We start from the raw sequence: 25,706 nt of genomic DNA, 5'->3' as shown, positions 1-25,706 counted from the left end.
TTGGCGCGCCTTCTCTTAAAAGCCCTGGCCAAATATGAAGACAGTACGTACAGTTATAATTCAAACGGAATTAAAAACTACACATCCCAGTTACCATGGTGGTGCTTGTGATCATTGCGTTTAACCAACGAAACAGGGCGATAAATCAGTCACATGACTTTTCGAAAGCTTAACCTATCAGCAACAAAGCGAAATTTACACGATAGGCTACCTCAAACTGTCAATTACATGACTGTGTATGTCGCTTAAGCCACTCCTATTTGGCATTTTAGTTATGGAGGAGAGAAGACGCCCCCCCCCCTCTCTGGGTGTCTGATTTGCCGCCATCTTTAACCGCTTCGTGTCTGAATGGTAGTAGCTACGCGTACGAAATAAAGTTAATCCCAGCTACAAAACATATATATTTTTGTGATAAGAGGGAGCAAAACATCAGTATTTACTGCTATTAATTAGTGTACGATTTATAGTTGAAATCTGAGCCTAAATATAAAGTTAAAATCTCGACAAAGCAATGTAGGAAATACAGAGAAAAGAAATCCTTTCTGACATCTAAAATCAGTTTCGATCAAGGTCTCTAAAACGAACAAGAAAAAGAGGATTTTCGGAGGGCAATTACGCTGTTTCTATATAAGATAAGGGATTTATGAGCAATCTAATTTCTTGTTAGTTTAAAACAGTGAAATGTCAGCTGCAAAAGATCGCACCAGAAACAGCACTCTCTCTGCCTGTCATAGACGTTCAGGAAAGGCAGAATGAATTCATGTCAAGTACAATAATTCGGTGATCAATAATAACAGTTGTAGGACAAGAAACAAAAGATAGTGAAAACTTAAGATTTTTAACGCTAAAACTCAAATTCATTCTACAAATTAAGGCAAATGAAAATTCAGGACGTTAAAGTGCTAGAGGTGTAAAAAAATATACCAAAATGCACATGAGCAAAAAGTTTTAGAAATGGAGCAAACAGAAAAAAAGCCATGCCTATAGTGCAGAAGAGGGATGCAGGAACACTTGCTTAGATATACAAAAAAATCACAAAAAGGTGTATGTTACACAAGAACATGCAAACATGTTCATCATGTACATGAACATGTACATCAATTTCCCTTCGCGATCAATAAAGTCTTATCTATAAACATGAAACAGAGTGAGGAATTAGCATGCATAAAAAACAGCAAATCTGTCAATGAGCCCTAAATGAATTAATAGCAACCATGGTTTCATGGAGGGCTTCTCAGATAGTTGGGCATTCAGGTAGATTGCCAGGTGAAAGGATTTGTAACCATACTTTGTTAAAGCAAGTCAGTTTTTTCCGCAACACATAAAATACATTTTTCCAAGAAAGTTTAGCCTTTGTCACTAATGAAACCACTAAATAAAGACATAAATATAGAAATCATAAGATTTTTTTATTCAATGTTGGTAGCAGGATGAACTGTGCTAAGTGTATATTTTGTTGCAGGGTTGCTGCAAGATGTTAACAGTGAAAAAAAGTATTTAGAAATGAGTTATTTCAAGATTAAAATTTTCAGAATAATTGCAAATCTAGCAGGATAGAGAAAGCACAGAAAACAGGCAGTTAGATTGATCAGATTAGTATGAAAAGTTATTTAGCAAAGGGAATGAGAAGAGTGACAAACTAGTATGCTTTAGATCTTTTTATCTGAACCAGGGAAAACATGGTTTACATAAAATACATTTTTCCATACATTTTTGAATCCCCGGCGGAACACACTCCATAGGAATCAGCGCTTTTATACAGTATATCGCCTTTAAACACATATATTTAAACACGCGTTTACGATTTAAATCAAAACGCGATTCAAAGCAATATAAATATATATTTTGTAACGCATAGGTGACTATTCATTGTTATTAAAAAGACTTAAATTCGATGTGATATTTAGAAATATAAATTTGTTTGGTGCGAGTGAGGTTTTATTTAATCTCTGACCAAGGGAAACGTTTCATTTTTTCAAAGAAATGTTTGTTAAAAAATAAAGTCATAGTTCCATGGGATTCAATCAGATTTATACATTTTAGAAAAGTTTCATCCATACAAACACCACAAAACTATTCTCTATTGTATTTCTGAATGATATGTTACACTTAGTTCACTGTTTTAAATACATCTAATTAAGAAAGTTAGATGTTAGCATAAACTATTAGCAATAATATTAAATTTAGCACTGTAATAAGTTGTTGCACTTTCCCCCGCATCTTGTAAAAATATATTTTCATTGTTCAAATATACATTCAATCTGACTATCATATAATAAGTTAAATACAAAACTAAAGAAAAAATAGGGTTAAATATAATTCAAAATATTTTGCTAACAATGTTAACTGTTTATAAATAATACATTGTATTAACTAAAGAGTAGGATGGCACAGTTGTTAGTATGCTTTTTGTTTTGTTTTGTTTTTCATAAATACAATAGTACCTGATGTCTCAGTGGCTTTCAAAATTAAATTATGCATGCAAACCTGTGAACTAGAAAGATAACTAAGATATCCATCCATTTATAATGGTGGCAAAGTGGTTAGCATTGCTATCTTGCAGCACTGGGGTCCTAGGTTCAATTCCTGCCATCCTGTGTGTGTGGGGTTTGCATGTTCTCTCTGGGTTACATGGTTTTTCTCCATATGTGTGATATGACTCCCTCTCGCACTCCAAAACATACTGGTAAGTTAATTGGTTTATGGGAAAACTGCCCTGGTGTGTGTGTGTTTGTGTCTGTCTCTCCTGTGATGGACTGGCGCTATGTCCAGGGTGGATTCTGCCTTGTGTCCGTCGCTTACTGGGATAGGCTCCAAATCCTCTGTACTGGATAAAGAGATTAGAAATGGATAAAAGTAAAGGCACTGTGTGGATGGAACTATACACAGTGTTAGAAACCCACTATGAAATGGCAGCATCTCACTGAGAATAAGAAATGTTTGTTAAAAAATAAAGTCATAGTTCCATGGGATTCAATCACAGACCATGTGAGATGGGAGTCAGGAAACTAACACACAGCACCACCGGATTTAATAACGCAATAAAAACGCTATAAAATAATGTGCCTAGGCACAGAAGAAGTTTACAGCACAGTACAATAATAAATGCTGACCATGACTTTAGAAGCATAAATTACCTTACACTCAATTTAAACACAAGCTGTCTTTCTGTATGAACCTCTAAGCTGGTTCATACAGAAAATGTAGAAATGCATTAGTCTGATTATGATTAAAAAACACATAATTAAACACGCGTTTGCGATTTAAATCAGAACACGATTTAAATCAATATAAATGTTTATATTGTAATGCATACTGTCCAGCCTCCATTTCTCTATAAAAATTTACTCTGTTGCACACACACACACAATAGAAGCAGGAACCGCTGTCAGAAGGGAAGATATGTTCAAAATATCGCAAATATCGATCATGTTGCGATATTTTGAAATATAAAAGTCAATTGATTGTCCATAATATCGCTATTCTATTTTGTCGAAGAAATGTTTGTTAAAAGAAAAGTCCAGCACCAGCTGGATTAGAACACACAACCTGTGCATTGTTAGTCACACACCTAGACGAGTAGGCTACAAGACAGCTCGCATGAACAGGGAGGCGAAACAGCCTTACACAGCCCTGTCGCAGTACATGAATATAATCATACCATTATTAAATTCTTTAGATACGCGATTCCATATTATATTCCCTTTTAATCAAATTCTAAAAGTATGCTTGTTGACTCCGGTATCACGTTAGTTAAAGACTTCGAAGCTTAAAATGTTTAGGGAGAAATGGAATACTGGTGTGTATTTTTTTCTTTAAAGTACCAAGACCAGCTATATACTGTATGTTTATGGTCCAAAATTAATATCGTTTATGGCCTTCACACGCGTTACAGTATGCTCCTATTCTTTTTATGCTCAGCTACTAAGATTTCCCTTCAGTGATAAAATTCAATATCTACAACGGGCACAGTAAAGATGTTTACAGTAAGTCTTTCTACGACAGACCAACGGACCACGAGTGCCCCTGTCGGTCAACCAATCACGTACCGCGTCATCTTGCGTCATGATACGCGACACCGCAGCTAATTACCTGTGGTACGTGTCTGTACCGCGCACTTTGAATGGCTGCATCTGTAATCAATGGCCTACTGTTATGACCCAAAGTGTCTAGAGGTAAAGGGGTGTAACATTTAGAATAATTTTTGGATGCAGGTGGGTTCTGGTGAGGGACTTATGAAGCGTTACAACAAGTGTTGGTGCAAATCACTTTAAGGTGAATAAGTGACTAGTATGAAATAAGACACAATAACACACAGGAAGAGGGAACTTGAGCGGTGCCAAAGAAAAGAAAACAACAACAAAATGGAGCTGGCTAATAAAGTGAGGGGAAGCTGACCTAACTACAAAAGAAAACCCGAAACACACGGTCTTCGGCATCTGCAGACACCCTAGTTAACCTTCACTGACTACCCAAAACCATACAAGAAAAAAAGACTTCACCCGTACTAAACTAGTGTGACTAATACAAAATCAACTACGTGTGCAAAATGTACCCAACAACCTAAACTAACCTTATACACAAAAGTTCACAAAAAACACAAGTGAACTAGGAATACAAATAATGGAAAACGAGAGTAATCAACAGGAACAGGGTACAAACGAACACAAATGTTGAACATAACACGTTACGGCAAGGTAATGGAGAAACAAGGATAAACACACAAAAAAAAAAGTACAAAGAGACAAACACAAACCGACAAAACAACAAAGCCGAAGCTATACGAACACACACACGCAAAGTGAAGCAAAGCGAAGCAGGACCGAAGTCAAACGGAAGGCCTCATCCTTCCTGAAAACCTTCATGTTATATACTGAATAAGATGCTTTATCAGTTCAGGGTGCTAGGGCCCCTGCTGCACACTAAAACAAAAATTAATCTTAATCATAATTAAGCAGGTTAGTTTTTACAACTTACAAGTGATCTTCAATATCTTCTAAAACAAACCGCGAGACCAGAACAGACATAAAAAGCATGTTTACTACAGATGTACACATGCTGTCATCATAAACTGATATTAACAGCAATCTTACACACCAAAATACAACCTAAAAATCTAAAGCTTAGAAAACCATAAAATTAGATAATAATAATTGCTTATACTTATACAGTATAGCACTTTTCTGGACACTACACTCAGAGCACTTTACAGGTAATGGGGATCCCCTCCAACCCCAGCAGTGTGCAGCCCCACCTGGATGATACACCGGCAGCCAGAGTGCACCAGTACACTCCCCACACACCAGCTCTTTGTGGGGAGGAGAGCAGAATGATTAAACCAATTCATTATGAGGCCATGATTGGTAAAGGCCAATGGCAAATTTGGTCAGGATGATGTAATATGCACTGAAAAACAGGTTACATACCTAGAAACTGAAAGAGTAAATTTGTTTGGCTAATTCTATGAACAAGTCTGAAAAAAGAGGGTCTAATTGGTTCAAAGTGCTGTCATTCATTATTGACCATTCAGAGACCTAGGAGATGTCACTGTCTCTGTAACTCATGAAAGAAAAACAAGCTCTCAGCCAGGCTTTTTTATATATCAACCACTTTGTTTACAGTTTGTTTACTTAGCAACCAGGGGTCATTTATTGTCAACACCTCACTCCTGCTGATAAGCTGACAGTTAAAAAAAAAATTAAAACTCCTCAAGCACTCCCTAGAGGATTATATAGTAATTGCAATAGCTATTATAGCTTTTAATTTTCTTCAATATTTTTAAAAACAATTTCTGGGTATGTGAACATTATCATTTCAGGTCCTCTCTTTACAAAAATTATATAGATTTTTTTTCATATTTGTCTCAATGTTGTCTCAATGGCAGCCAGCAGCCATATCACCCTGCAACTCACAACTGGGAAGGAGAGTCGTTTAACATGCAGGGTTCAAAGCACAGGGATCAGTCCAAGACATGGTCAAACAGGCAAGGTCAAAGCACAGAGACAAAGAGAAAACACTGGGGAAAGGTTAGAAAAAGTACATCAGATTCTAAGATGAGAGATTAACAAATTGACAAATTTTACATAACTAACTTACTTCCACAGCTACATCCTTTCAGGTGTATAAAGAATATTAGAAATAACAGGATGAATATATGAGTTAAGAGTAAAATGCAAATGAGAAAAGGAGGTTGGCACTTCCAAAGCAATTGAAGAATCTAAAACCATTCAAATCTGCATAAATCCACCAATTCACATTCATGGAGAGAATGTGAGTAAAACATTCATATTCAATATTGTAAAAACACCAATTACAAGCCAAATATGATACTTCTGGGAGCACAAACAGTTGGAAAAATGGCCAAGGACACCTGGCATATCCTAAACATTTTATGGTATGAAAATAAATTGGGGAAAGATTCTTGAAGAAATATAAAAAAATTCCTCCATAGCAGTCCTTTTCATTCTGGGACAAACACCAGAAATTTTGGGTTCCAGAAGGAAGAAGAATAATGAGAAGAAACTGTCAGGAAGGGAAACGGAGACAAATGGAGCTACAGCGAGTGGAAAAAGGAAAGAGATTTTGACTATAACAAAATTGCTTCACATGTATTATTATATTTTATTATTATGTCATCTTCTTATGATTATAGCACTGGTTGTTGTTGTTTTTTTTTTTTTATTCAAATGGTTTATTAATCCCAATGTAAATTAGCAACACTGGAGTAAGTCAACTGGAGACTTTTTATTGTTATTTGTAGATATGTTGAAAAAAACAACATTACCATTTGAAGAAAATAAACTATTTGAAGAAAAAAAACAAGCAGGGGTTTTATAACAACACATAAAATAAAATAAAATAATAATAATAATAATAATAATAATAATATGAAGCAATAACTGGCATACAGACAAACCCTACAGTACATACTATACTGAACCCCCTAAAAATAAAGAAAATGATAATGAAACTTAACAAACCCCACTCCTCCCAAAAATATACAACACTGCACACTTTTTACACATGAAAGACTCTCTACAGAGACTCTCACATGGTCACAACACACTGACACCTTCACATAAGAATCTCTACAGTTTTACTTGAGGAATTCAAGAGAGATCCTGCTCTTCATCAATCCCTCACTCTCCTCCTCTACTGATCCCCCACCTGAGACTGTGTTTATCCTGCTCTTGTTGAAGAGGAGTTGGGTCTGGCCCAGAAGAAAGTGCACTGGATACAATTCTCTTCTTCTTGACATAACTCACCCTGAACACAACAGCAGGGCTGCTGAAGGCCAGACTAAGGTTAGAGAAGAGACTCAACATGGGTGTCAGGCTGGAGCAGGTGCTATAGCAGAGAAAGTGTGCCTGTTTCTCAGCACAGAATTGTAACCATAACCAGAGGTATAACAGTAAATTCATACAGAATATAATACATGAGATGATCTAGGTTCTTAATGTGGTCGATATTGTGTCCCACTTCGGTCAATTGCACAACAAAATGACACTTTTAATTTGGCAGTGCCTCCACCTGAAACAGCCCTGAATCAATCTGTGACTCTGTTAAGCTTTTCAGGAATTTCAACCGTAATCCTACCAGTGATCACAAAATGACTTCACAAGGCTTGTTGCCCTGTTTTAACCTTTACTGTGCAGTATATTACAATAAACAAATATCCTCCTTACTTTCTGTAATTTAAACTTGAAAAACACAAACTGTATAGACCACCCTGCATTGTGAAATTTCTCACAAAACAAAAACATATATACTGTATATATAAATAACCATTAGAGAAACCAAAAACAATATTCACTATAAAGAAACTTACTGAGTCTCTTAAACCAAAAAAATCGTTGGTGCACTTGTTAAGTGGAGAAACGATGAATTCCCAAAATTTAGTTATTTCACAATCTTTTTTTTCAAAGAAATACTGGATGGTAAAAGTAAAGTCAGTAAAAAAAACAGGTTTGCCTGCAACAAAACGGTAAAATAGATTGAGTCCTTACTAAAACAAAATTAGACGGTCTGGTGAGAATAATGGGTATCCTGTGTGCACTGTTCTCTACTATCAATCGTCAGGTTTATTCACAGTCTCTGATGATAGAGAAACCTGCAGCCACCGGGGTAAAGTTAGCTTGAAGTTCGAAAACGATTTTGGCATGCCTGTATCGTTTTCATGAAACCTCCTAGAGTTGGGAGAACACTTGCTTTGTGTGAAAAGTATATTGTGAATATTTTCACAGCCTTCACTTTGTCATTTTTATGCAATTTTTATGACCACTTTTTTACCACCATATTCTTATGTCCATATCTTCATGAGGAAAACACAGAAAGCCTTCAAACTAAATGCATTTTAAAGACCACGACTTGTGAAAGTTTTCACAACCCCTACAGGAATGTATCAGTGAACTATTGTTTTTTTTTTTGGACAATCAGGGTTTCACAGCACGAGAAATACTGCTCAATAGAGTTTCATGTGAAAAACCCTTTTATGACCATAGGAAGCAGAACAGCACAGTCTCCAATTACGCAGACTGTAAGCACATGAATAAAGCTGTGTTTTATTTCTGACACCCTTTCTTTATTTCCTGTTTTCATTCAGCAGGAAAATTCCTATTCTTTACTCAACAGCTTTTTAAAAACAGCACCCATGATGTTCAAATAATGATGTCCATGATTTTTTTTACACAGAAGACTGACACAGCTTTGGGTTGTGAATCTCTTTTTCTCGTAGTTTTATTGAATGTGGCACTATGTTCTGGGATAGGGGGATGCTGTTTATGAGCCAATAGCATTTAAACCACAGCACCCACAATGCAGCAACCAAGTGTATTACACACTAGGCAGGTCCTTTGACCTTTCCCAGCTTTATTTTGGGTTGTGAAACTGTTCTTTATTTTTTAATGATTTTTTGAAGATAACACCACAGGTAATGCACTGGAATGAGGGGGGAGGGTCTTCTTAATGACTCAATAGCTTTTTAAGCATAACTTTCACAATGTTGCAACCAAGTGTTTTACACATTAGGCAGGCCGTCTCACCTTTCACAGCATTGCTTTGGGTTGTGAAACTTTTCCTTATTTTTTTTCATAAGGCACCATTAGACAGACAGTGCATGGGGATAGGGGGGTGCTATTCACAAGTCAATAGCTTTTCAAGCACAACATTCACAATGCTGAAAGCGTTTTACACACTAAGCAGGCCCCCTCACCTTATACAACCTTGCTTTAGGTTGTGAAACTTTTCTTTATTTTTTTAAGATTTTTTCAATACATATAAATTTCACCATTAGACAGACAGTACATGAGGATAGGGGGGTGCTCTTTACAAGTCAATTGCTTTTGCACAACCATACTCAATATGTTGCAACCAAGGGTTTTACACACTAGGCATGCCCACTGACCCATCACAAGCTTGCTTTGATATGTAAAGCCTTCCTGTCAGATACCTGGCTATTGCTTCAGATACCTGGATATGTACATTTTTCAAACCCTGGTCTGATGAGGGTGTGGTATGCATAATGTTACAGTAGTAGATTTTGCAAGCAGGAAATGTAGTGATAGATTTGAAAGAAATAAAGCATAGTTCAGTGGAAGGACTATAAGTTTATCTGCAGGAGTATTGGTTCTGTAAACTAGGGAAAAGGAATCCAACAGCATTACAAAAAGGAAACACAGAAGTGTTTATCGATAAATCAAATCTTTTTTTAATTGTTGTATTTCTTATTACATGCAAGCACAACCACTGCAATGATGGAAATCAGATGCGACAGATTTGATGATAAAATATGTATGCAATTCAGTGTTCTATCCAGTAATATTAAAACAAAGGGGGGAAGACCATATCTTCAGGGATGATGTTAAAGACCATGTTGTTTGGCATGCTGGAGCCAGAAATGTTTGGATTAATTAAAATAGGAAAGCATTGTGAAAGTACTCCAAAATGTGTTCAGTTGTACAGATATAACATAATTTCCTCCTGTAAAAAAACATCCCTAGGCATAATTTGTTTGCTATAAGTATGTTCCTAAAAGGAATAAAAAAGCCATTTGATTCAAAATCTATGGATACTTTGCCCTTGAGCTGTAAAGCTTTTAGATTCTTTTGGTCCTTTATGCAATCCTCTCAACTGTAGGAGCACCCATTATTTAAAAGATTAAAAAAAACTATAGCTTTCATAAAAATGTGAGAGTATCTTCATACATTCTTCTTCATAGCACTTTACACTTAGTTTAAACTTCTGAGTGAACTAGGTTTAATACAGAAGAACAACTGAAGTTTTACTTGGGCTTCCTTAAAAAAAAAGCAGGATAAGGTCCTCAGATTAATATATTATTAACTACTACATTAGCTAGATTGAGTGAATGGCCTCCTGTTGTTTGTTACCCTTCTAATGGTTTTAGATTCCAGGCACTATTGATAAGTAAACAGCCACCACATACTGCACAGTATAGCATAATATCTATGTTTGAAAATCAAGAAAACAGTAAAGAAAAGTACATCTTTTCTTAGGATAACTCCCCATCACAAAGAAAGCAAAGTAACAGTTTCAATATGACCCAAAACAGTATGTCTTGCATAAGTGTTAACTTTCAGAACCAATGCAAAACTGAAATAAAACACAGGAAACCCAGAGATTACTGGAAATCCCAGTGTATTACCTGCAGTGTTATCTTAAAAATAAAAAAAAACGTCTAATCTTAAAACATAAAGAACAATTTCAAAACCCAAAGCAAGGTTGTATAAGGTGAGGGGGGTTGTCTGGAGTGTAAATGCTATTGAGTCATGAAGAAGACCCCCCTATTCCAGTGTATTACCTGTAGTGTCATCTTCAAAAAAATCCTAAAAAAGATAACAAAAACAGTTTCACAACCCCAAGCAAGATTTGGAAAGGTCAGAGGATCTGCTTAATGTGTAAAACACTTGCAGCATTGTGCAGGTGCTAATAAGCTGCTGAGTAAAGCATGTTTGAATTTTCCTGCTCTCAGCAGTATTGTGTATATAGTTGACCCTTACTTGAATGAAAATAGGACATAAATAAAGGGTTTCAGAAATCAAACAAAGCTTTATTCCCTGGTGATATACGGGTTTTTCGCACAAAGCCGTATTGAGCAGTATTTCCCACGTTGTGAACGTGTGTACACAGCAGTCCCCAAAGGTTCCAGTGAGTGCGTAATTACGCATTGATGAAAAACCGGAGGTTTAAAAAAATCGAATTAGTTCACTGATAGTTTTATGTGGAGGCTGTGAAAATTTTCACAAGTCATGGAAAGTCGTGGGGGTGGAAAGTGCCCGCGGTCATTTAATTAGTATTAAAATTTCCCTTCCAAAGATATGGACAGAAAAATATAAAAACGACATAGTGAAGGCTGTGAAAACAGTCACAATGTACTTTGTACACACAGCAAGTGTTTTCGTAACTCTAGACAGTTTCGTGAAAAAGCTACAGGCGTGCCAATTGTGATCGTTTTTATTTTTAAATACATTTTAGAAAAGTGTCATCTATACAAAAAAGTTGCATTTAATACCACTTGATAGTTATATTAATAGAGATAAGCTCTCTATTAAAGCTCAGATCAAAGATCAAGCACAGATCAAACAGCAATATCACACACTCTGGGACTGATCTGTGATCTATAATGTGGTTGAATGTGAGTTGTGGTGCTCTAGCAGTGCTGTCTTGAGGCTAGCTGGTGTCTGTGTGGCTCGGGAGGGCTGGCTGTGCCGAAAAATAAAAGCGCCGTCTGAATCACTGTGCCCGTCCTCGCCGAACCCGAAAATACTACAATAAATATTTCTAAATATCACCTATGCGGGTTGTTCGCATGAACTTGTATTGAGCAGTATTTCTCGCATTGTGAATGTATGTACACAGCGGTCCCACAGGGTGTAGAGCGCAAACCCACGTGACCCTGAAAGTGCTACATTATTAATAATATCTTCTGTGTCGCATTAACATTGGAATGTTCCTATTTACAAGTGTAAAAAGAGGCGATACACAATGTGTCTCCTCTTTAACTCTTCAGTTTACAGAGAAATTCCACCAGAGCCTCACAACATTGTCCAATAATACTCTTCTTGTGTCTAATTTTTAGTTTAACAGGATTTGAGCTACAGTATATGAATATAATTATATCGTTATTAATTTCTTTAGATATGCGATTCCATATTATATTCCCTATTAATCAAATTCTAAAAATGTCAATATTGTGTCCATAATATTTGCTATTTTAGTTTTTCAAGGAAGCCTTTCAAAGGCTTGAGGTGTCTGTTAAATTGCCCCACTGAATAAAGTGTTTTGAATTAAACCAGTTTAACAGCTCTTAAGCATACTGTAGTTTTTGTTCACACAACTTTGTCAGTGAAAAAAAATGACCGTGGGCACTTTTCCTCCCCCTCTAATTCTCAGAGTAGAATAGGCGAACCTTCCAATGAAAGACAGTCCCACTTCCCCCCATGGACAGACTGACAAATGTTTTCACTGCCTATTCACTGCCTATTATTTGAGCTACAGTACATGAATATAATTATATCGTTATTCAATTCTTTAGATACACTATTCCATATTTTATTCACTATTAATCAAATTCTAAAAGCATGCTTTGGTTTACTCCGATAATGAGCGTATTCGCAGAAAAGGTTAAAACATTATAACTTTTTACTATTATTATCAAAACCCTCAAATCGTTAAAATTTGGTTATTTTGGAAACATTTTGATGTGTCCCTTGTAACTGCTGTAACTGCTGCACTGCTGTCGATATTTAAGCAGTAGACAGAATGATGCACTTTGAGTTTACAATGTAGGGATTTCTATATTTATGTCTTTATTTAGTGGTTTCATTAGTGACAAAGGCTAAACTTTCAGCTTCAGTAACGTGTACACCGTATGGCCAACATTACAGTTATTAGGGATTAATAATACTGGCTGGTTCCCTGGGATGACGGGCGGGTTCAATATCCCTGGTATTGGGAGCACAGCCTGTCCTACAGACCATAAAAAAACAGGCTTCCCTTTTTTCCTCTTTTCTCACCCACTGCGATTCAGGCACAGAAGGGGTAAAAAGAGGGAAGGGGAGGGGTGAAAATGTTACCTGCCCTGGATAAAGCTGTTAGAAAATAGGTGGATTTACACCTCTGAAAAGCATTCCAATTTTAATGCAATACAGAAGACATTATTCATAATAAATGATCTTGGATGGTCTGTAAACTGAAAATTTATAGAGGAGACTCATAGTGTATCACCTCTTTTTACACTTGGAAGAACATTCCAATGTTAATGCGACACTGAAGATATTATTAATAACCTTTTAAATCTGAAGCTGTTAACTTTACTTCAGACCTACATACCTCCACATCTGCATATCAAGATCATGGTTCATCATGCGTGAATGAGTCAAATTAAAAATATAACATGTTTACAAAGAAAGTAGAATACAGTAATCAGCCGGGGACTCAAACCCGGGCCTTTAATATCACTACCAGCTGTATCAGCCAGCTGAGCTAAAGGACAATCTCTCCTTACTCTGGCGGCTGAGGTCCCTGCTAGCTATTCAGAGGCAAAGTCGGTGACGTCACCACGCTGACAAGCTCATTTATAATAAATGAGATAAAATGATGTGTTCTTGCTTAACTTAGACATTGCATGATTTTAAAAGCTATTTAAATACATTTTTTTAAATTAAAATTCATTCTATACAGCAATCGCATATTTGGGGACCATTTTATAAAAGCAATAAGACACTCGAGGCCTGTGCTATATCATGGATATAGCCACAGTTAAAAGGGTTGCCAGCCCTCCGCATCACGTCGGGCCTAACAACACCTTTTAACTGTGACTATATCCACAATATAGCACAGCCTCTTGTGACTTATTGCTTAAATAATTAAATTCTGAAAAGTATGAGTTACTTTTACTGTGATAACGAGCGAAAGTATTCATGGAAAATGGTAATCACTTAACTCACTTAACTTTGAACGTTTTGTGATATTTAGAAAGACAAACAAATTCAATATAGTGTCAATAATATTTATTATCAGTAATAAAGACAGTAGGCACAGCTTCAAATTATTCGTTGTTATAAATAAATGACTTAGCTTTGAACATGTTGTGATATTTAGAAATATAAAAAATGTCAATATACAGTTGTCTCCATAACATTTGTTATTTTAGTTTTTCAAAGAAATGTTTATTTAAGAGAAAACTCACGGCAACAGACCACCAGACCTCAAGCTTATAAGTCACACACTTAAGCCATCACACCACAGACATACTCACATGGGTAGTACTGAAACTGAAGCACACATAAAAAGTGTATTATACTACTAGTTGAGCTACAGTACATGAATATAACTTTATCGTTATTAATTTCTTTAGATACGCGATTCCACATTATATTCCCTATTAATCAAATTCTGAAAAGTAAGCTTTTGTTTACTGCAATAATAAGCGTATTTGCAGAAAAGGTTAAAACATTATAATTTTTTACAAAGTATATAAACTTAATATGGTCAGAAGGAGCACGTAAAAACTTTTCCAAAATAACCTCAGTATGTAACTGAATGCAAGACTTTGAGGCTTAAAATGTTTAGGAAGAAAATGGAATACTAATTTATGCTTGTAAATTAATATCGTTTATGGCCATCATTATGCTTCTCTTCTTTTTATGCACAGCTACTAAAATTTCCCTTTAGTTGTAAAATTCCATATAAATATTCAATACTAAGTGGATTAAAACATGCACAGGAAAGAGATTAAATGATTAAATCTTTTCACTAATGACCAATGCACCACAAGTGCCCCTTTCAGTCATTTTGGCCAGCCAATCACGTACCGTGGTACAACGCAGTGGCTTGTGGGTAGTTGCGTGTGGTACGGGTTTATCCGTGCATTTTGAATGGCTGCATCTGTTGATAATACAGCTCTTACATACATCTACTGTAAATCTATTGCTAGAAAAACTATGAACATTTCAGTCTCCTTTCTACACCCAGTCTGTTATGCAGATGAAACCTGGTAGGGCTGACTTTACACTATTTTTCATGCTTAGAAACTGTTCAACATAGTGAGTATTTTGCTATTCCGTTTTTTTGTGTGTCTTCTACCCGTTTTGGGGGGCATTAGAATGGAAGGAATTCTGTATTTCCCTTTTACCAAACACTGTACTAACAATTTGCACATTCTGAAAAAAAATATTTTATAAGAAAATTATCCAATATGTATTTTTGTTAGAATATAATGCAATCAAAATGATTGTCCAAAAAGAACGATTGATTCTGATTCTGGCTCAAACTTAATAATAATAATTTCCAGGCAGCCTGGACTCTTCTAGCTACCTTAATTGACAAGATATAGGATACCTGTTGAGTTCTAGCCTGATAAACACTTCAGTAATTCATTGTTTACCCTTTAAGATTTATTTTTAAATTTAAGAATTATTGTTAGGTGTAGTTAAACACTTCATATCCCTGACATAATTAAAATATACAAGATTGTTCACAGATTACGACATAAAAAACTTTTACTGCTTATTTTCCAACATGCATCATTGCTTTAACTTTCACCATTTGATTTTGTATTGCAGCTGCAAGTCACAGATTTTTGCACAAGGACTGTTCTAGCTATTGTAACGCATATGGCCTCCATTGCTTGTGAGAGCTAAGCTAAGCTGAGCTGAGCTGGCTTACCAGAGCGGTGATATCACCGCCCTCACCTGTGAATAGCAGGGACCGCAGCCACTGGGCTGAAGGGAGATCTCCCTTTGGCTCAAGAGGCAGGGTCCCTGTCGAGTGACGCCGATGGCCTGGGTTTGAGTCCCTGATGGTTGGGAGCTGACCTGATGCAGCAGTGGCAAGGGCGTCCACCTGAACCCTGTAGCATTACACTATTATTTTAGCATTCACAGCCACCTCTTGGACTGTCGACAATAACAGGAGAAGATTTGGTGCACAGTTCCAGTAGTTCATTAGATATAGTCAGTTAAGTAAAATAGTTTACAAGGAAAACTACAATAACAACTCAAATTTACTCAAAAAGTGTTGGGTATGTATTTTACTAACAATCAGTGCATTTCTCAAATTAAAAAAAAAAGTTTTCTCTGACAATTGAATTGTTGTTGCTTACCTTTGTTAACACTGTAAAGATCTGTGAGTAGTGTAATCTGTAGATAGGTCTTGTGCTTCTGTGGCCTTCTGGCTGAGTGATTCAGTTCCCAGTACTGCACACAATGCCGATACAAAGCTGCAGAGCTTTTATATTAGAGAGATGCACTTTCACTTTCAATTTCCTGTAATAGGAGCTGTGTATTAACTTACATATTCCATGACTTTTAACTTTTAAGAATTTATTTTGATTTAATGTTTAATGTTTAACTGTAGCATTTGGAAAGAAGAATACACTTTTAAGTTACCTAAAAACATTTCTTAAGTTGCAATATGTAATTATAAACTTAATACAATTAGATTTTTATTTATGACTGTACATTTAATACAATTTATAAAGCAGGGAATGATTTCTAGCTAAGGGCTGATGCTGTACTTTACTATTTTTACATTAATGAACATTTTACTTAAACTTCCTTGAGACTTCTCCTTTTTAAATATACAGAATATTCTATCTATGGGGGGAAACCGAGCTTGGAGAAACATTAAGATAAAAGTAATTAAAATACAGTATGTTTTGAATCTGAGATACAGCCCATATTAAAGGTTTACAAAGTCAGGAAAGCAGACCGTAAAGAACTGTAGATTGTAAAGAAGTGTAGAAAAGGACAGGATGAATACTGCATGATTCAGTCAGTAATTGATGTCAACAGCTTATCGATATTGTGTTTGAATCACAGAACAATGATAAAGTATATATAAAGTTTTATAGATAAAAAGAAGACCAATGTACAGTGTAAAAGTACAGTAACACAGAAGTCTTGCGCAGCAATGGATTGCTATTGTCTGTCTATCACTATCAGGCAGTTTGAATGCATGCTTGATATGTTTGCTTTTATATGAGCAGGTCTGAATTGCATATTGTATCTCTTCATTATTTATACTGTATGTTCTGTTTCCCTATCTGTACTGTTTTTTTACAGCATCTGAGTGTTCCTAACTCTATCGAAATTTGATATCCTTTTGAGTTTCTTTCCCAAGAATGGAATGGAATTCTTTCAATGTTCACATGATTTCCTGATTCTGCTAAGAAGCAAACTGAACATTTTAGAGGAAAGAGCTTAAACATTAACCAGTTTCACATTCCTTTGTTACAAAGTGAGACCAATAAATGAAGAATAAACACAATTATATATTTAAAATCTCTTCTCTTCCCAGAACTCATGTGGTGCAGGAAAACACATGTTTGTTAACAGTGTTAACAAAGGTAAGCATAATGATTTAATTGTCAGAGAAAACATTTTTTTTAATCTGAGAAATGCACTGATTGTTAGTAAAATACATACCCAACACTTTGTAAATTTGAGTTGTTATTGTAGTTTTTCCTTGTAAACTATTTTACTTAACTGACTATATCTAATGGACTACTGGAACTGTGCACCAAATCTTCTATTGTTATTGTCAACAGTCCAAGAGGTGGCTGTGAATGCTAAAATAATAGCTAGAATAGTCCCTGTGCAAAAATCTGTGACTGTTGCAGCTGCAATACAAAACCAAATGGTGAAAGTTAATGTAATGATGCATGTTGGAAAATAAGCAGTAAAAGTTTTTTTATGTTGTAATCTGTGAACAATCTCGTATATTTGAATTATGTCAGGGATATGAAGTGTTTAACTACACCTAACAATAATTCTTAAATCTAAAAATAAATCTTAAAGGATAAACAATGAATTACTGAAAAGAAGATTACTCCAAAAGAAGTCAACAGGCCAAAGTGCTTGTTTTCCATGGTGAAGGATTCTGGTGGCTCTGGTATTGTGTGGGGTGCTTTTTCCAGACATGGTTAAGGGCCACTCAATCCCCCTAGAGGACAAAAGGACAAGATAAATGCCAATTATTACAATAATTACAAAATCATGCTGAATAACTGTCAGATCTCTCCAGTGGAGTTCCAGATCTTTGTAGAATCTATGCCAAGGCACATTGAAGCTGTTCTGGTGTCACATTGTGGCCCTACACCTTATTAATACACTTCATGTTGTCGTTTCCTTGATTTTTATACCTATAGTTACCTATAGTTAGGGTTCACAGCCTGCTAGCAGGGTGTATCATAAACCAACCAAGTTAACATCTACAGTATTTCACTCCACTAACAGTGTAAAAAATATAAAAGTTAAACTTCAGTAAGTTGCAGCAGTCAGCTGACACCCCTACCTTACACGAATCATTCATTTAATAGACCCATACAGATGCAGCCATTCAAAATGGGTGGGGTATTTCGCGGCATACCCCGGTGGGCGTGTCACGGTATCACGCAGTATCATGCAGTATCACGCGGTTAATCGCGTCATTTGATGTCATGCCGGAAAGTAACTGGCATCACCTTGTAAAACCGCCAGGGGGGGCTTAACCTCTCATGTACAGCATTTGAGCTTTTAAATTTGAACTGTGTATTACAGCATGTTAATCATCAATCATTAAAATGTTGGTATATTTTATGAAAGCAAGATTGCTCAGTTGGACAAAAGTACACAACCTACCTTTATCAGAAATATTTATGCATCAAAGCCTTTACCGAAGATATTACTAATAGTATTAATAATGAATGACTTTGGACAAGCTGTATACTCAAAGTATAATTTCTTTAGCACATTTGTAAAAAGCACTTGGAATCTGTCCAAGCCATACTTTGTCAGGCATTTTCTTTTACTTCAACGGGCATAAAAACTCCCTTGCTTTTAACAGAGCGTTCCATAATTTATAACTACGAAAATGATTTAAAATGCAACACTTATCATTCAACTAGAGCTCAAAATATCACAAGGATCCACAAGAGCACAGCAAAGACTTTATTAAAAGATACTTGTTTGAGATACATGAGAATCCAGGCTTTTTTATCAACGCTTTCTTTTCCGTATACCAGATATTATGGAACCACTTCAGAAGGGTGTCAGCCAGTCAGATTCCAGGAATCGGTACTTTAAAGGAAAAATACACACCGATATTCCATTTCTCCCTAAACATTTTAAGCATCGAAGTATTTAACTAACATGTGAAATAGCGTGTGAAAAAGTGGTAGTTTTAAGCTTTTCTGCTAATATAATATGGAATTGCGTATCTAAAGAATTTAATAACGATATGATTATATTCGTGTACTGCGACAGGGCTGTGTAGGGCTATTTCGCCTCTCTCTTCATGTGACTTCACTTGTAGCTCACTGGACTACGTGCCCGATTACCATTTCATGGGTTGTGTGTTCAAATCCAGCTGGTGCTGGATTTCTCTTTTAACAAACATTTCTAGAATAGAATAGAATAGTAATATTATGGACAATTAATTGACTTTTATATTTCAATATATCGCAACAAGATAGATTCTAAGTCATTTTTGATGACAATGAATAGTCACCTTCTTCCCTTCTGAAATGGTCCCTGCTTCTGCTTCCTGCTTCTATTGTGTGTGTGTAATAGAGTAATTTTTTCTAGAGTAATGGAGGCTGGACAGTATAAGTTACAATATAAACATTTATATTGTTTTAAATCGTGTTTTGATTTAAATCGCAAACGCGTGATTAATTATATGTGTTTTTTTAAATCATAATCAGACTAATACAACATAAATTGATACAGTATCTTTGTCTTCTAAGTATCTTCATAAACTTTCAGCATAGCTTTCTACCCGTTTAGATTTATTTTTCTTGGGATTTTGGGATCAAACGTGGAAGGATTAGATTGTAATCGTTTTTATTTTTCAAATACGTTTTAGAAAAGTGTAATCTATACCTGCCCAGACTGTATGCCTTCCTAAACCCCGCCCTGACCACTTTCACCCCTGTCCTGCTCTTCCCCGCGCACCCCAGCCGGGCGCTCTTCGGCCTCTGCCCGTGACGAATGTATATTTTGATATTTACACCCGGTGCAGCACCGAGGGAGCGTCTGCATTTATAACTTATTTTTTAAAATTAGTCAAGCAATATGAAGCATCTCCTTTTACTTTAAAGTCCCTTAAATACATTGAGCACAGCTTTCTCACCACTTAAGATTACTTTTTGATACCATCCTTACACAAAGCAGAAACTTCTTGTATTTTCTGTTGACATACAGTACAAGTTGAAAGATTACAGATTTTAATCGTCTTTAATTTTGTTACGTTATACGTTTTAGGAACGTTTCATCTAAACAAACACCACAAAACTATTCTCGATTGTATTTCTGAATGTTATGTTACACCTACAGTAGTTCACCGCTTTAAATACATCGAATTAAGAAAGTTAGGTGTAGCACTTTAGATCTTTAGATCACCTTTAAAAGTGGCATCTCAAAGCAATACAGTAGATGGAAAAACAGTTAAAAGGGACCAAAGTAAATACCAGACAAACGCAAATGCGTTTTTAATAAAATGCTTTTATTCATTCAGCAGAGAATGAGAGGGACATCCAGCAGAGAGAGACACACACACTGGTTTCCATTGACAAAAGTAATTGTTTTTTTTCAATTCCTCTTGTCTAACAGGAATGTTTTGTTTGTGGACAGACTGTTAGGCTAGAGGAAAAGAGCGCCTCCTTCTACGAAGCATTTCGTTGATCCGATCACGAATTATTTTCCAGTCGCACGAAGTAAGGGTTGAGAATCTCCAATTCACCATGCTACTAATGGTTTCCCGGAGATTGCAAGGCACTTTTGCCTCTGGACCCATCGAAATTTACAGGCGTGGTCCACCCCCAGTAAATTTCAAAAGTCACAAGATTTCGAAACACGAGGGCGGCGTAGCGGTCTTGCTTAGGTGTAACGTACAATATAATTATATCTTATTATATTCTTTAGATACGCGATTCTTTTAATACAGTCTTTGCTGTGCTCTTGAGGGTCCTTGTGATATTTCGAGCTCTGGTTGAATGATAAGTGTCGCAGTTTAAAATGTCACAGTTTATTTATGGGTTGCAATTTAGAAAAAGTAAAAAACCGCACTCAAAATGCAATTTAGAGCTTTCTGGCAAGAGGAGACACCCACATTAATAATGTAACATGCCACTGTTTGTGCATGAACAAAGTTATACTGAGATTTCCTTAGATACGCGATTAAAAAATAAATAAAACACATTCCATAAGAATCAGCGCTTTTACAGTATATATCGCCTTTAAAGGTGGCTTCTCAAAACGCTTTACAGGATAAAAACAACAAGAACAGCAACAACAACAATATTGTATTTCATTGCACTTTGAAAACCAAGTAATAACTTAACTGTATGTGCAAATGTTTCATATGTCGCTGTTGTGAATGTCTGTGGAGTGTATCTTATTTGCCTTACGTCGTGGTTATCTCGCTCGCCCACCCCCCCTCTCTCCCTCAATTCAATTCAATTCAAGGTGTTTTTTTAGCATGACAGATGGGTACAATCAGTGTTGGGTATTTACTTTGCTTTGAGATTCCACTTTTAAAGGTGATATATAAAATTTTAACTAAAATAAATTGATATCTTTGTCTTCTAAGTATCTTAATAAACTTTCAGCATAGCTTTCTCCCTGTTTAGATTTATTTTCCTTAACTAGTATACTTTAGATCTTTTTTTCTGAACCGGGGAAAATCTGATCATGTTTCTCTATAACAATAATAAAAAAAACATTATTTTACATATCACCTTTAAAAGTGGCATTCTTTTTATGTAGAAAAGGCGATTAGGTTTATGAGCAATCTAATTACTTATTCGTTTAAAACGCTATATAAAATAAAGTTTATTTAAAGTTGAATGATAAGTGTCGCAGTTTAAATAAAGTTTAAATAAATTTCGTAGTTGGCAATAATGAAACACTCTGTTAAAAGCAAGGGAGTTTTTATGTCCGTTGCAGTTTTTTTAAACTGAATTTGTTTGAATTGACTGAGCTCCGTGCTGTACCACACAATGTCTGTTTTTTTTTTTTACAAAACAAGGCTCACCAGATAATATGAATCGAAACCTGTTTTTCTGGCTAAGTCGTGCGATGTGTAAGCAGGAACAGATCATTATATCTTTCTATATATAATATATATATTATTTCAGGAAGCTTTCTGGAGGTCTGGCTTTTTTTCTGGAAAACCATAACTCTGGTCTTGTCCAGATTGACTGTCAGCGCTCAGGTCTGACAGTGCTGCTCCAGAAAGCTTCCTGAAATCGTCGGATTATGAACGAATAAAAGCATCTTATTAAAAACATGTTTGCGTTTGTTTGGGAGCTATATTATGTATTTTTCATATGTAAGATATAATGATGTTTAGGGAGAAATGGAAGACTGATAATGGAATGGAATGAATGATAAGTGTAGCAGTTTAAATAATTTTTGTAGTTAGAAATTATGAAACGCTTTGTTAAAAGCAAGAGAGTTTTTATGTCCGTTGCAGTAAAAGAAGATGCCTGATAAAGTAAGGCTTGGACATTCCAAGTGCATTTTTGCAATTTACGTTGCATTGTCCAATGTGCTGCTGTAATACAGTTTAAAATACAGTAAGTCTAAACTGTATCGGCTTTATTTATGGGTTGCAATTTAGAAAAGGTAAAAAACCGCACTCAAAATGCAATTTAGAGCTTTCTGGCAAGAGGAGACACCCAAATTAATAATGTAACATGCCACTGTTTGTGCATGAACAAAGTTATACTGCAATTTTCCTTAGATACGCGATTAAAAAAAATAAATTTTTTGAATCCCCGGCGGAACACATTCCATAAGAATCAGCACTTTTATATATCGCCTTTAAACACATATATTTAAACACGCGTTTACGATTTAAATCTTGAAACGCATAGGTGACTATTCATTGTTATTAAAAAGACTTAAATTCTATCATGTTGTGATATTTAGAAATATACATTTGTTTGGTGCAAGTGAGGTCATAGTTCCAGTGGGATTTGATCACAGACCATGTGATATGGGAGTCAAGAACCTAACCCACAGCACCACCAGTGCGGTCACGTGCAGAATGCTGAAAAAGCACTACAGAAACATTATTGACAGACAATGTAAAGCGTGTACTATTCTTGTGTTGTGGTACATGAATAGAATTGTATCGTTATTCATTTCTTTAGATACGTGATTCCATATTATATTCCCTTTTAATCAAATTCTAAAAGTATGCTTGTTGACTCCAGTATCTCTTTAGTTAAAGACTTCGATGCTTAAAATGTTTAGGGAGAAATGGAATACTGGTGTGTATTTTTTCTTTAAAGTACCAAGACCAGCCATATACTGTATGTTTATGTTCCAAAATTAATATCGTTTATGGCCTTCACACTCGTTACAGTATGCTCCTATTCTTTTTATGCTCAGCTACTAAGATTTCCCTTCAGTGGTAAAATTCCATACGAATATTCAATACTACAACGGGCACAGTAAAGACGTTTACTGTAAACCACGAGTGCCCCTGTCGGTCAACCAATCACGTACCGCAGTACCGCGCGTCATCTTGCATCACAATGCGCGACGCCGTAGCCAATTACCTCCGGTACGTGTCTGTACCACGAACTTTGAATGGCTGCATCTATAAATAAAAAAAGTGTTACTTCCAAATGCACCCTACATCTGCTACAGTGCATAAGGAGCGAAACAGTCTGGCAATGATAAATTCACCAACAGTTTGATAAGTTTGTTGCCTATTTGATAGTTGTTGTGTTTGAGCAAAAATAAGTAATAATAATAAAGAACGGAAACTTACCATTACCACAGGGAATGGGAGCATGATTATTTTTTGTACTTTTGCATTCAAAGTTTGTGTGTCTAATCTGCAATGCTAGCATCTACACGAAAGAAAGGGAAACATAAAACAACATTTCAAAACTTCACACAAAATGTATGATGTGGACTTTCCTGCTAAAAGTGAGTTACGGAAAAGAAAAGTGGAAGTGTTACAATCTCAACTAGCAGCACAGGAGTCGGTTTTCACAAGGTCCAATACAAGAGTGAAAAGCGGAAATCATTGCATCGCTCTGTGATAAACACAAAAAGTAATTTAGCGATGGAGAGGTCATAAAAGAAGCATGTGCTGAGGCAGCTGACTTGCTGTTTGGAGATTAAAAAAAATGAAATCTCAGCTGCCATCAAGGACATTCAATTGTGAAGAAATACTGTAACAAGGCGATGTGAAGCAATGGTGAAAGAGCACCGGCGATGGCTGGCCGCACCAGTGGATTCATTGCACTGTGCAAACAGTGAAACTTTTCTGGATTTTATTCATTATCACTGCATAATTCATCAGCAAACATTGTGTGGGAAGATTTTATGAGAGACATAATGGACATTGTGATTTCCACCTGGAGGAGGCAGACGCAGACCACATAGACTTGTTGCTGCACACTGACATGCAATGTCTCAGCAGAGGTAAATTTTTGATGAGGTTCAGAGAACTGTTTCTCAAGTCGTCTAAACATGCTGGCCTGAATGAGCTGAATGTTGAGCTGCAGGGACAAAATAAAAATGCCATCGACATAATCAACAGTGTCAACACGTTCAATAGAAAATTACAAGTGTTCTCCAGTAAGCAACAGTGCCAAGACCTGTGCTACACTAATCATGTGCATTCAGAGCTTGAGCATCAGGGCAAAGATACAGCACAGCTTGACAGCACGTTACATTGAACAAGTTCAGGAGCTCTCATCCGAGTTCCACACACATTTCACTGACATTTCTGGAGCCTGTTGCCTCACACATGTGCTTCCCATTATGCCCAGATTTAGATGTGGATGATATAGCCTCTCAAAGTGGGATCACTCTTTCACCTCGACACAACAGCAGTGGAGAAGTAGATTCTCACTCTGCAAAATGCCAGTTAGATGAAAGCCAGGGCAACTACTGAGATGAAGAGGGAGTTCTGGGAGCTGCTGATGGAGGAGAAATATCTCAACATAAGAAGATATGCCTTTTACTTGTCTGCTTTTTTGGAATCACCTTATTTGTGTGAGTCTGCATTCTCTCACATTAAAATGATTACATCAAAGTACAGATCTACTATGACAGATGAAACCCTTCTGGTCTGCCTGAGATTCGCATCCAGCTGCTACTGCCCTGACTATGAAAAACTAGCAGTTGCTTCTCAGTGCCAATGATCACATTAAAGTAGGATATTCTTTGTCCTAAAATGGGGAACATGTTCACTGTAGCATTAGTCACTTGCTTGTATTTGCTGTCATTTTAGTGATGGGTATCATTATTGTACTGATGTGCCCATAGTCTGTTTTTCCCATATCAGAGCTCCAAATTCACGCAGGTAGATCGTACTGGACTGGAATTAAAAAGTAGATCTTACATTAAAAAAGGTTGGGCACCCAGGGTCTTCACTATGTCTAGAGAGGTATGCAAGCTGAAGAGCCCCAAGGGAGGCTGTGATGTTGTTTAGTGCAGTTTTCTGCAGTTACTCACCAGTCAGAAATATGTTGCCAAGACAAACCTGGCCTTAGAGGTGTAGCGGCGAGGCTTATTAATAAGAAAGAATTAAGCGTTGGTATGCTTTCCTAAAGGAGGCCCCATCTCACCCTCCATCTCTGTGGTGCAGCCACAGAGAAAGTATTCATGCAGGCTGATTTAAGATGTTTTCTTTTGATAAGGAACAAGCCCCCAGACGGAGATGCACTTTCAGAAACCAAA

General features: G+C 36.2%; 1 long non-coding RNA gene across 1 annotated transcript in view; it reads right to left on the bottom strand.

The window, feature by feature from the left end:
* Positions 1–16,211, bottom strand: part of LOC138224043 (uncharacterized) — a 47,805-nt gene extending 31,594 nt beyond the window's left edge. Inside the window, exon 1 of the long non-coding RNA XR_011182394.1 lies at positions 16,121–16,211. This is a non-coding gene — a long non-coding RNA (uncharacterized lncRNA). The remainder of the gene's footprint in view (positions 1–16,120) is intronic.
* Positions 16,212–25,706: the final 9,495 nt, after the last annotated feature.

Source organism: Lepisosteus oculatus, chromosome 18 (assembly GCF_040954835.1).
Source record: "Lepisosteus oculatus isolate fLepOcu1 chromosome 18, fLepOcu1.hap2, whole genome shotgun sequence".
NCBI classification, from domain to species: domain Eukaryota; kingdom Metazoa; phylum Chordata; class Actinopteri; order Semionotiformes; family Lepisosteidae; genus Lepisosteus; species Lepisosteus oculatus.
This window is presented reverse-complemented; position numbering and strand designations above follow the sequence as displayed.